General features: G+C 41.6%; 1 long non-coding RNA gene across 1 annotated transcript in view; it reads left to right on the top strand.

The window, feature by feature from the left end:
* Positions 1-14,270, top strand: part of LOC141761792 (uncharacterized) — a 41,447-nt gene that overhangs the window by 24,738 nt on the left and 2,439 nt on the right. The gene's annotated exons all lie outside the window — the stretch shown is intronic.

Below are 14,270 nucleotides of genomic sequence, written 5' to 3'. Positions count from 1 at the left end.
TAGTTCAACTCAAACTGTTTGAGGAAAGCGATTACCTTAAACCATTTAAGTTTATTTAGATTTAAATGTGCTCAATATGGAATTCAGAGCATATCTATTGCCTCCTCACAGCTCTCAACATGGAGACGGCATCAATATCAGCCTTCAAAAGGAATATTGATTGAAATCTGTCAAGAATTTGTCCACTGTGTGGCGAGGTCCGGGCGGAGAGCGCTGTAAAGCTGCGGCCGCGAGCCACCTTCGCCCCGAGCCTTTCCAAGTCGACCTAGAGCCGGTCAAGGCGCACCGCCTCGTATGCGGGACTCCCCAGCCTGCCGTGTGTCGCTCACACCCTCCAGCTGGCTGTTAACGAGGGTCTTTTGGCACAAAGAAGGACTCGTATCGGTACTCGGTATCGGCGAGTACCCAAATGTAAGTACTTGTACTCGGTCTGAAAAAAAGTGTTATCGGTGCATCCCTACAAATAGCAGTACATAATCTTCAACATGCTTTACCAAGATCATTGTGCAATTTTGGTGACAGGATCCAGATTGATAAGTTAATATTCTATCATCCAATGATGCCTGTTTGTTGTAACCATCTTCTCTTCAAAACTTCCGTATGATTACATTCATTTTGTGTCATTTGTTGTTTTGTGTAGGTGTTGCTTTTTCAAATAGCTGAGAACTCGTCTCACTAACTGGAGCAAAGTGGAAAGCAGCATCCCCGATCACGACCCACACACCTCACACATAGCATCGGTGTCTCCAATCGTCTGAGTCATCAAAAACAGCAATTATACGGCGCACCTTTCCTCAATCACATGCCATTATTTGGCACAATACTCCTCAAACTGCACTCAGTGTGGGCCCATTGTTCAGCGGCTGCGCTCCCTCCCACTCGTTTACCCCTCTGTTTCATCTCCTCCCGTCTCTGATCATTCTCTATTTCGCCCGTCCAATCGGACTCGTCACGCTCCTTTCAGTCATTCACGCGGCGTCTCTATCTGTGTCCCCTCCCATCCTCCACCTCCACCTCCATCACCATCAGCGCTGATTCCTTCTCTTCCTCTCCGCTCCCGTCTTCCTTCAGGTGTTGCAGCTTTGACCTTGATAGAAATCAGTGGTAAGCACATGCAGAGACCTATCAAAATGTAAATGATGACAGGTAGAGGCAGTAAAGTGGGAGTGGGCTCATCGTGCGCCCAATGAGTCGTGTCTCCAGGGGCCAACCAAATCAATCTGGTGAGAGGGGCTCGAGTGGCTTCCCAGAAGGCATAGGGTCGAGCGGTTTGATGATGTCACTGCTATCTCCTCTCCTGGCATTGGCTTATGGAGGACAGAACCTGCCCCCCCCACACCCTCCTAAAAAAATGAAATAAATAAGAAAATGACTAGATAAATATGTAATTAAATGTAGCAAAAATAATATAAAAATAAACATAGTACTTAATTAATTGATAAAATGTGACATAAATTGATATTTCTGTTTCAATTTGCTTCTATATTTATCTTTAACTCTTCTGTTTAATTTTCACTTTTATTTATTTATGTATTTAGTTTTTAGAATTTTTTAATTTATTTATTTTTGCATCGATTTTTTATTTATTTATTTTTGCATAAAGAATTGTAAAAAGAAATGTTTAAACGAATGTATAAAGAAAAGAATACAGAAATAAAAAAGTTTTGGGAAAAAATAACGGATGAAATGCAAAAGGAAAATCGTGCAGAAATAAATGAATAAATAAATATATAAATACATAAATGAATACATAGATTTAGAAATATAAAATAAATAAAGTACTACAAAAAATAAATTAAGAATAAGTGTAAAAATAAATGAATAAATTTAAAATAGATGGATAAATTTAAAATAAATGCAAAAATCTATAAAAATAAAAAAAACATACATAAATGTATAAAAGTGAAAATTAAACAGAAGAGTTACCAAATAAGGGAATTCATACAAAGATAAATAAATAAAGAAGCAAATAAAACAGAAATATCACAAAATCACATTTTATCAATTCATTAATGACTACATTTATTGCTAAATATTGTTTTTGCTGCATTTAATGACATTTATTTATTTATCAAGTCATTTAGTTATTTATTCATTCATTTTTTATCTTGGCAGAGTCCGTCCTCCATACTGGCTGGCATGGTTACCACCAGCACACACAGCGGGTCACACTGGGAGGATTTAATGGAGATAATGGCTGGTTTTGTAGCAGTGATACTGTCATCAGTGCTTTCTTTCATTTCTCCCATCCATGCTGAAATAATAATATGTTACGCCAAATGCCTCAGTGACCTTCTCTGCCAGCTTATTTCAGTCATCTGTGTCTTCGAGGTTTGATCTTCAAAATGCACCAGCTGGAGACGATCTGGATTCTGTTTTACTCCCACCAAACCCTACTGCAGCATTTAATGAATTTAATGATCTCTTGCCCAAAGCTCATGGAACTGAGTCTATCTTAGACCCAGATTAAACTGGACTGAACCAGTTAATTCAAGTCAAGTGTCCTGATGCGTTTGGGCTCAGATATTTATTTCCTTTCCATATATTTGAAGAAGACTGCTGAGGGGCAGACGCTTTTTTGTGTAACACCCCCCCTTCCTCTGGATTGACCTCTGGATGTCAGGACTGCAGATACGTTCTCAGGATTAAAATTCTGATTCGTGACAAATTTATTCTGCAACCACCTTATCTGTCTGACCTCAGCTGACCTCTATCAGCGACCAGTGGAAACAGGAGGTCGCTCACGACCGAGCGGAGTGGTAGAGCAATAATCATATGAGAAATCTCCCGGTCACAGGACTGGAAAAAGGCTCACTGACTTTGATTTCAGAAGAAGCTATTTTCTGTTTTCTTGGGTTTCAAATTCAAAGTACAATAAATATCTCTGACCTGTCACTTAAAAGAAACTTCAAGGTGAGTCCACCTTTAAGGTGGGGCCATTTAACCTTAGCCGTTTTTTTTGTTTTTAACCTTTATTTAACCATGTTAGTCCCATTGAGATTAAGAACCTTTTTTCCAAGGGAGACCTGGCCAAGACGGTCAGCAGCAAGAACACAAAGTTGCAGACAGACAACCTAAAAAAAGCAAGTTTTGTTAATGCGTTAAAAAAATTTGTGGCGTTAAAACATTTCATCAAATTATCCTATCATAAAAATGTTACAGATGCTATAATAACTTTATTAATTTAAAATGTACACAATGCCTCAGTGGAGGCACCAAAGAATCCTCCCAAAAGTGGTTTGAAATATTCATTTTAAGTCTTGTCGGTTGCAGCTGAGCTTGCAGGGCGCGCAGTTGTTTCTTAACATAGAAAAACATGACACTGCACTTTAGATTACTGGAGTATTCATACTGGTACTGATTTTACGACACAGAGTATTTGGTATTTTGGCAATGTGAGTGACTTACCTTAGCGACTACAAATATGGGGTTACTCTACTGGACAGCTGAGAAAAGGAAGGGCTGTTTGAAATGTCACGAGGAAGGACAAGGCCCATTATAATGTGTCCTCTCTATGAGGACAAAGAGGTCAAAGAGAGCCATATGTGTGTGTGAATGAGAAAGCTATATGTGCTGTATAGCGTCCTCTGAAGATAATTCTGTTACTACCTGATCTTGTAGATGTGACTTTGTTTGTGATTAGAGCAAAGAGACGTCCTTTTGTGTGTGCGTTATACAACCTGATGCTATTTCTGACACTGACCCTCAGATCCCCACTTCATCCTGTTCCCTTCAGCCGCAGCGACCTGTAACTGACACTTTTGCCAGTAATCTCAGCACATGGTTGAACTGAACGATTTGTGATTTCATTAAATTGATAATATTTTGTTTAATTTAACTCCAGGCCTGTATTTGTAGCCAATTTTTTTTTTTTAGCAATCATAATTTTTTTAACTAGTGGGGGGCTCGTGCCCGTTTGAAGCGCGTGGCCGTTTAGAGCGTGCTGATTGCTTGACCCTAAGGAAGTACTGCTTGCAGCGTTGTCAAGAACCGCTCATCACTTGTTGACTCCTGGGAAGCAAATGCCACCGTCTCCGCCACCGCACACGCTTCTGTTTTACTGCTCAATCTAGCTCCATTACCTCGCGTCTCCTGCTGTGGAAGTCATCTGAAGGTCTTCTTTAAATCTCTCTACTTCATTACCTGCCGCTTCCGTGTGAAGACCGAGCCCGATAGATCATTATTATCCCAACAGTTCACTTCACAGCATTTAGCAGACGCTCTGTTCCAGCGGCTGCCTCTACTATTACTCCACTCGCCGTTCTCCCATTACAGTTCTCCCATTACAGCTGGAGCGTGGTGACGTAGGCCGACCGATGTGATGAGGAGAGCAGCAGGACACCTACAGGGTTTAATATCCTCATTCCTTTCACCAAGAATCTACACATTTAATATATTTGAGTTTTCCTTCACTTGTTCTGCTTGTGTTGAAGATGAAAGAACTCTTTTGCGAGCGAGGCCTGGTGAAGACAACAGACAACAAAAACTGTCATAGCCATTCTCAAAGGGGTCCCTTGACCTCTGACCTCCAGATATGTGAATGTAAATGGGTTCTATGGGTACCCACGAGTCTCCCCTTTACAGACATGCACACTTTATGATAATCACATGCAGTTTGGGGGCAAGTCATAGTCAAGTCAGCACACTGACACACTGACAGCTGTTGTTGCCTGTTGGGCTGCAGTTTGCCATGTTCTGATTTGAGCATATTGTTTTATGCTAAATGCAGTACCTGTGAGGGTTTATGGATCAATATTTGTCATTGTTCTGTGTTGTTAATTGATTTCCGATAATAAATGTATACATACATTTGCATAAACCAGCATATTTGTCCACTCCCATGTTGATAAGAGTATTAAATACTTGACAAATCTCCCTTTTAAAAGGTACATTTTGAACAGATAAAAAATGTGTGATTAATTTGCGATTAATCAGGATTAAGTATTAAAATCGATTGACAGCCCAAATGTTTAGATTTCAGATATTTCGATTTAAATTATTAGTACAAAATATCCCTTATTTCCTTCCTCATCTCCAAACTACAGGTCTAGTGTCAGCCGGCAGGGCAAACCCTGATGATACTGATGGGTGGTAATAGCTTCAGTGGTGCATTCATCTGTGAGAGCATTAAAAAGCTCTGTGTGTGTGTCCTGGCTGGAGCTGCAGGCTGCGAAGTCATACATCATGCAAAGATGATAGATGTGCCACTTATGTGACTCAGTGTCATGTTGTGATATTACACTACAGTGATGTTTACCATAATTATGGACATGACTGCATCGCAGCTCCATGCGAAAGCCCTGAGGCAGATCTGCTGCACGCCTCACACCTACTCCACAAGGTCAACTGTGAAATCATACGAAGGATCCCAGTGGAAATGTGTCCTGAATGCAATTCATTCCTTTAGAAATTAATATACGGCTTTAAACTTTTTTAAAAATGACAAAAACAGGTTAAAATGCCACGAGGTACAAACACAAAGACATCACGACGTTACGCAGAGGCCGTGTCATTTGCATCATGCACCTTTTTATTACGCTGCTGCAAGTCGGCGTTCATCAGTCATGCAACAGCAGCCTTCAAGCAAAATAGGAAATGAAGAAAAGTGAGATTACAAGTGAGTTTTTTGCGAGGCGATGATAGGAGGTAAACAATCTGGAGAGGAGAGGACTGAGGAGGAGGGAAGGGGAAGAGAGGTCACCGTCCTAACGTGTGCTGCTCAGGTTCGTAGGTGGAAGTGTTGCTTTATTGGTGCTGAGGTGGATTTTTGTAAAGATGCATATAGGAAACAAGATACCAGAATGTTATTGTGTCTTCTGTGGCAATATGTGCATTTTATTTTTCTGGTTGGAGGGACCTAGAACTCATAACTAAAACACTGTATACACATTCCTTTCTTCACATTTATAAAGCCGTGCATACACATGGTTCTGTTTTACAAATCTCATTCATCGTGAAATTGTTAACATGTTCACAGGCTTCATTTCCTCCCCCACAGTTATGGATTTGAATTGGGGCTGTATCTTCACTCTACCTTTAAAACTGAGCCCGCTACAACCTAAAAATCGCAATACATATCGAATCGGCACCAAAGTATCGTGATAGTATCGAATCAGGAGATAGACGTATCGTCCCAGCCCTTATATATTTTGTGATAACAAGATATTCATGACCTGTTGACACAAAATAAAGGACACACTGTTGTTCTTTAATGACTCTGAAGCTTCGTAGGCTTGCATATTTTCGTGGTGTGGTGTATCAGCGTTGAGTTCTCAGATGTGCTCTGTGCAGCAGTAATGAACGCGTGCAGAGCTGCTGGCAGACGGGATTAAAGAGACGCTGAAGGTTGTGACGGCGTCGTTAGTGTGAGATTTTCAGGTACGTGATGCACAAGAAGCAAGATCACCTGTCACCTACACATGTGAGTGTGTATAAGAAGGTGTTTAAATTACAGATAGACACATGCAATGGAAAGGCAGTGTGAATAAGACTGCGTTCACACCTCATTCATAACCATTCCCTGTCGTAATCCGTGTCTGGTAACAATGCGACCTGACATCAGCGCTCTAAAGGCGAGTGACAATAACAGCAGACATCACATCTGTTTCTGGAGCTCAGCTGGTTTCTGTCACATCCCACTTGGCGTTTAACGGAGCTGATGCGTCTCCCCAAATACCAATCAAATCACTGTTTGTCTTTCTCGTGTCCCATCGTCCTCCACGGAGCCAAAAGTACAACAACGCAGCTGTCTCAGGTGAAAAGATGTACTTATTGTCATGGCAACGCCAGCGAATGAGTCTGTGAGTGTTTAAAAATACAAGTCGCATGTGGGTCACATGCTTCAACATGAGGATTTCCCAGATCAACGCACAACAAAAAGGGGTGCTTTATGCTGGTTAGAAATATATCAGATGGGGCACAAATGAAATTTGGGACACTCTGAGGTCATCTGCTGTTCAAAGGACAAATAAAAACATGTCACAGGTTGATAAGAACGCAACTATCCAGGCAGTTTAAGCTGATGCCATCAGACAAGCAGGCCAAATAAAATGTCAGCGCTGCTGATAGAGAGGATAAAGAGAGGCTTCTATTAACAATGAGGAGGTGAAAGTGAAATGTGTGTGTGTTGATTAGCCTGTTGTGGTGCCGAATCCGTTCACCTCTCTGTCAACACCTCGATTATCCAGAACCGCACACGCACGACAGTGAAGGGAGGAAAGCCTCGGTTCACGCCACCAGGAATGGGGGGCCAATTACGGCGACCAGTTACCATGCCGACGGGAGGCGGTCCCTTTCTATAAAAAGCCAGTAGTGTGTTACTTTACATAATTCCAGTCACTTTGGATTTTCCACTCTGCTCCTCGAGACTAAGGGAGCTACATCACTGAAGCAGGTTTAAAGGAGGTGCGTCCAATCGCAGCGCTGCAGTGCCAATAGCACCACGCCATCACTTTAGACCTGCAGCTCCACGCCGCCACTTTAGACCTGCAGCTCCACGACGTCACGTTAGACCTGCAGCTCCACGCCTCCACTTTAGACCTGCAGCTCCACGCCGTCGCTTTAGACCTGCAGCTCCACCCTGTCGCTTTAGACCTGCAGCTCCACGCCGTCGCTTTAGACCTGCAGCTCCACGCCGCCACTTTAGACCTGAAGCTCCACCCCGCCACTTTAGACCTGCAGCTCCACGCCGCCGCTTTAGACCTGCAGCTCCACACCGCCGCTTTAGACCTGCAGCTCCACGCCGCCACTTTAGACCTACAGCTCCACACCGCTGCTCTAGACCAGCAGCTCCACGCCTTCGCTTTAGACCTAGAGCTCCACGCCTTCGCTTTAGACCTACAGCTCCACACCGCCACTTTAAACCTACAGCTCTTCACCGCCACTTTAAACCTACAGCTCCACACCGCCACTTTAAACCTACAGCTCCACACCGTCACTTTAAACCTACAGCTCCACACCGCCACTTTAAACCTACAGCTCCACGCCGCCACTTCAAACCTACAGCTCCACACCGCCACTTTAAACCTTATTATTCACAGTTTTATATTCATCCCAGTAATCATTTTGTCATGATTGTTTCTTTAGAGGAAAATCCCAGTTTTAAACCTCTACATCTTTTTGAATGGAAATGGTAGATGTCACGCTCGTCTGATGTACAGAACAGGCAGTCCCACTTTTCCCGCTTCCAAACTTTCCCCGCTCGCCTCAGGATGTGTATTTTGATGGTAATTTATGCATTATGAATATGTTGATATAAAACACACTGTGTTCTGTATGTGGAACGCTGGAAATATGTAGAGCGTGCAGCACAAAACCACTGAGCCACGGGAAGAAGAGATTTTAAAAGCACCCACGTGACCCTAAAGAGGAAATTTCTACTGATTTTAGTTAGAGATTATTTACACATGAGCCAACAACATGATTCCGCTTCATGCTAAACTAGATATGCAGATGCATTTCATTCAACATTATTCTCGCAGTGCATTGGATGGTGAATGGTCTTGCTGTTATAAAGCAGCCTCCGTTATGGAAATATGCAGATGTAATCTCACTAAACTGATTGGTTATGAGCACAATAGCAATTATGGGATGGTCCTACCAATGTGCTTCCACTCTAACTGCAATGTCTGACCAAACACATTCTGCTTCGGCCACTGACACGCAAGCAGTGTTGGCTGTCAGGTCACTGTTTATCTCTGATGGGTCATGTGTTATGGAGCTGAAGCATTTACAGAGAATGATCTTACTGTGGTTCTAATGCCAACAGTTCTTTATCTTACCTCTGTGTCACACTACAAATTAAAAGGCACTCTACATGATGTCAGTTAACAGCTATAATGAGTACTACTCAGCCTTTGAAAACAGACTTTTTTAAAGGAATATCTACACTGTGATCTGGGGGTGTCAATTTTGAAAGATGCAGTAATTTTCCAGGCACAGAGGCTCTAATGAAAGACACTATTGGTTGCTCTGTTGAAAACGGAGCTGGACACCAACTATGGACTAAAAATATAGATATTTTGGCCTCTGTTGCTTTTATTTTTACAAGTCCCCAAACTTTATGTAATTGCAATATTGAGTTGCTGAAGTCCCCTTAAATGCGAGGATAACGCGGTAACGCAAATTTGTTTTAACGACACTAATTTCTTTAATGCATTAACGCAACTTGTGATTTTTAGGTTGTAGCGGACTCCGTTTTTAAAGCTAGACTGAAGATACTGATACTACCATGAAGGGATGCACCGATACCGATACCAGTATCGGGTATCGGGTATCGGGTCCGATACTGTGCTCATGTACTCGTACTCGCAAAATGGCTCTGATACAACGGCACCTATACCACTTTACTGTGGTGGGCCGGGATCCCACCAATATTAGATATATACATACATTTGCATAAAGGAAGCGTATTTGTCCACTCCCATGTTGAGAAGAGTGTTGTGTCCCACAATGCAACCAGTAGCGCCGTTTCTGCATTAGGATTAAAGTCTCAAGTTCAGTCAAGAAGGCAGCACTGATGACATCAAAGTTATCAGACTTTGAAAGGCTCCTGCAGAGCCACAGAAAACATGATACAAGTGGAGTGGAGTTATTCATCGAGTCGTCAAAATTGAAATGACACAATAAAAACAATCCCTTTAATGTAATTTAAAAATGTTCTCCCAATCTTCATAATATTCATATTTTATCCTCTGTGTGGAACGAGTGACAGTTTAACTAAGATAATGAAGCAGTGCTCTCACTCAACCCCCAGCTAAAGTAATACAGTGTTCCTACTCGCTGTTATGGGCTTTTAGTAATTTTCCGGGGGAGGGAAAAAAAGCAATCAGCAGCACTTGTGACTGTAGTGGAGAGACCCAGTGACTAATATAGCTGCTAATCTACCTTCTTTGTAGACCGATGTGCTTGCTCTGCTGGCTATTTTTAGCACAGACCAGTGATTCATTTGTTGAAAAGAACAATATTTCTCTAACCTCACACTTTTCAACGCTTCTATTTGAGATTAATTAATGATGAGTGTGCTTAAAAGTTAATTTAGAGGCGTTCTTATACCTGCATTCCTCATCCATCCATCCAAACTGCAGCTGCTCCGACGCTGTGAGGATTTCTCCACATCACAGACGTGGAGCTTATTAATCTCACACTGGTGTCAGCCTGCTGGCAGTGATTTAATGAGCCAATTAATGTTAAACAGAGGAGTCGCACAGATTAGGAGCAATTCATATGAAAAATGATTCCTTAATCGTGTTGAACATGTAGATTTACTTTGCGCGCTCCTCTTTCCCTCGCTGGAATTAATAGGGAGCGGTTCCTTTGGATGAAGACCTCTGGACCGTCTTTACAAACCTGTTGAGGTGATGCACCTTGGTGTTGACACTGTCTATAAAGTATACAAAAAACACTGATTGGCCTTGCTATAGCAGCTGTTACAGTCGGAGTAGTTAACGTTGTCATGTGGGTGGAAGAAATATGCAGATTTAAGAGTTGTTTCATTTTGTGGTTATTTTCTATCCATTCCTAACAACCGTTAATAAGCACAACTACTGACCTACTTGAATCACTGAAAAAATCTGAGATTTGGGCAGCAATTCAGATGTATGGAACCAGGCTATGCTACAGAACACATAGAAATAATATCAATATTCTCATCGGCTGTGGGTTTAATAGCAAACCCTGATTGAAACTTTAATTTTGTCAAAAAATATTGAAAAGACAAGGCACCATCTTACAGGTCACAGTGAACTCCAGACAGACTGGAAACCCAGAAGTTTTCTTTTGCCGTGCCGGCTCGCAGTGTGAATTATCAGCGACCTATATTCTCCCTGATGTGGGAGACAAATGTGAGACATGTGCAGCGCCTGGAGCATTACGGAGGCCACGCTGGGACCAAAGCAATCCTAGTGGTCTGAGAGTCTGGGCGATTACACACTGGTGGACATAATAGAAGCCCATTATGTGAGGGACAGAGAGGAACGACAGAGGGTGGCAATGTCACCCAGCAGATTAATGAGCTCGCCATCCAGTTCGAGGACAACGCCACTCGGTCCGAGCCAAAACATTTAGCGGAGAGCAGCTTGTAAAGAGAGATGTCAGTAGACTGGAGGGGGGGGGGGCACCTTACCAATATGTTGATATGATTACAACACACTAAACATACTGGATACTGTTAGAATGGGATGGTACTTTTATCACATATCAAAATAAAAAATGGAAATAAATACAGGTAAATGCAGTTTTGTTTCACGTACGTATCATAACAACTGCTCGTATATCCGCCGTCTTCCGGTTTCCATTTTTGAATGATGAATACAGACTACCGCCTGCTGGTGTAGAGAGTTATTTCATCTCACGCAGGCGCAAAACGTACGTGGTAGTTGGCCATCGGCTGTCGTCTTTGCAGCGTGTTCGAGTGACCAAGATAATGGCGACGTGAGGCGATGCAACTGGTGGCTTTGGTCGCCGCTAGTTCTTTGACGTCGGCTCGGTGCGTTCCCAGCTTTAGACCTTTTCTGCCATGCGACTCTCCTGACGCTGTGTCCTTCAAGCAGAAAAAAAAGTGGACACAGTGATGGGAGTCTATATTGGTGTGCTCATCCATCATTGATTCATATAAGCACACTATTTGTATGCAAATGATCCCTCATTCAGCTCTGAAATGGGCAGTTAATGGTGTTCTCGGGGCAATCCATCACTCTGTGTACTTGATGAGGCTTCCTCCTTCATTGACATGTCTTGTCCTGCACTGTCGCATCCGCGTTGCTCGTCTTTCACAGAGAAGTGATCCAGTGTGTGCTGTAGCGCTGATCGCGGCGAATGGTCTTTAGATAACTGTGAGAAGCTCACTCACACATCCATACCCATTCACACATTCCCTCCACCACCTCTACACACATAAGAGCATAGAGAAAGCAAACTCCCAGATACAGAATGGCTGATGTGCAGCTGGTGTGACTGGAAATCAGAGGTGTTAAGAATGTTTTTATCCTTGAGTATGGACAAAATATTAGAAGAACACCACCACAACTACAACTTTAGAACTGACTCTAGAGATAAACCAATGTCTCTCTGACGACAAAATATGAGACTGAGTCAAATTATTAAAATGTAAAATGAACAGGTAGTATTCATTTCAGTGTTATTGTATTTACATTTTTACATTACACAACTAGCCAGGTCTTCTAAAATGTACATTCAGTCTCAGGGCTTTTTTTCTGTTTTCAATATTTAAGTTGCTTTATAGTATTTACTTTCCTTAGAATTTAGCATATTCATATCACGCCATGTCACAAAAGTAATGCCTTCAAATTGGATTATGACTGACACAGTAAAACTGATTATGACTGACACAGTATAACATGTACAATACATGTATATACAACATGTGAATAAGGGCAATGGCACTTATTTTTTTCCACTTCAAGCACTGATAAAGGTGACATTATGGAAAAACAGTGAAACAGAAAAATAGCTAACTTCTAACCTCGCTCTGCCCACTGAGCTACACCTACCTCTAACCACCCACTCACATTTGGTTTGTCATAAATAAAGAGACTTTCTTTTTCTATGAAAGTCTAATCAAGGTCGTCCCACGTCACAGCAGAAGTGTTAAGCCACTGTACGTCTGAATAATGAGAGCGAGCTTTTGTTTGGAATTACGTCATACACGCTGGAAGCTTTGTAAGGAGATAGTCATAAATAGTGCTGGCATAGTTGGCTGCTTAACCGAGACTAAAAAAGGCCACCCACGTCAAGCCATGAGGAACATCACTGAAAAGAGAACGCTTCAAAAAAGATGCCAGTTATAGTTCATCAAGGGCTGTATGAAAGGAAACCAGTGGCATTGGGAGCTACATTTGGACAAAGTGACTTTGTGCTTTAGCTTATACTTACTCTTCCCTGCTTAATCAATACCAACCAAAACCCGTTCCCCAATGCACATCAAACCCATTAGATTCTTCTTATCTTTAAATCATTTAGCTATTTCATGTTAAACTGACAGCGAAGATGAATAAGGACAGAAACCTAGAGATGAAGACTGTACCTAAGCAACAAGCATCACAAGCTGTTTCTCATTTCTGAGAGAAGAAGAAGAACTCACTCATTATCACAACTGTGCAAAACACAACGGAAAGACACACTAAACTCTTAATTTGTCATGTTTATTTAGATTTTGACTGTCTTGCAGAACAACTTCCAACTGTAGAATTATCTTCAAATGTTGACAGTGGTATTTGTCACAACATGGAGGGATAGTGTAAGAGTAAAGTACAAGAATAAATATTATCTTCAGGGCTGTCGATTGATTAAAATATTTAATCGTGATTAATCGCAAATCTGTTCAAAATGTACCTTAAAGGGAGATTTGTCAAGTATTTAACGCTCTTATCAACATGGGAGTGGACGAATATGCTGCTTTATGCAAACGTTTGTATATGTTTATTATTGGAAATCAATTAAAAACACAAAACAATGAGAGATATTGATCCAGAAACCCTCACAGGTACTGCATTTAGCATAAAACAATATGCTCAAATCATAACATGGCAAACTGCAGCCCAACAGGCAACAACAGCTGTCAGTGTGTCAGTGTGCTGACTTAACTATGACTTGCTCCAAACTGCATGTGATTATCATAAAGTGTGCATGTCTGTAAAGGGGAGACTCGTGGGTACCCATAGAACCCATTTACATTCACTGATCTGGAGGTCAGAGGTCAAGGGACCCCTTTGAAAATGGACATGACAGTTATTCCTCGCCAAAATGTAAGCGTAAGTTTGGAGCGTTATTTAACCTCCTTCACGACGAGCTACTTTTTACCGTAAATACAAATACATCATCAACTTAAAACTGCGTGTTTTTTTTCCCGTGACGGCCACACAACCCCGCCATACTGACCACATGAATTATTTGTGAACCAGCTTTATGATAAAGGCTGAAACAGAAAATAGATGGGCTATATTTTGAAGGATTTATCAATATTTCAGCTTGTGTAATAAGTAATAAGCTGTTATAGTCAGAAAAAGACATTACAATTATTATTTCCCACTTCCTCTTATTTCCAGCCAGTACGATTAATTTCATGCTCGGCTTGAAAGGATGGCACTTAAACTGAATGTGTGGATTTCTTGTCAGCCGATGATCAATTTCATGCTTCATTTGATTAGATTGTCACATCCTTTGAGCTGCTGCTTCACTACAATGCAAAAAATAGGAATAATAATAAAAAGAAAAAAGACTTCATTCAGATTTCATTTGTTTTGCAAGTACAC

The sequence above is a fragment of the Sebastes fasciatus genome, chromosome 23 (genome assembly GCF_043250625.1).
Source record: "Sebastes fasciatus isolate fSebFas1 chromosome 23, fSebFas1.pri, whole genome shotgun sequence".
Taxonomy (NCBI): Eukaryota; Metazoa; Chordata; class Actinopteri; order Perciformes; family Sebastidae; genus Sebastes; species Sebastes fasciatus.
The sequence above is the reverse complement of the archived record's forward strand: the minus strand, read 5'-3'. Positions and strand labels throughout refer to the sequence as shown.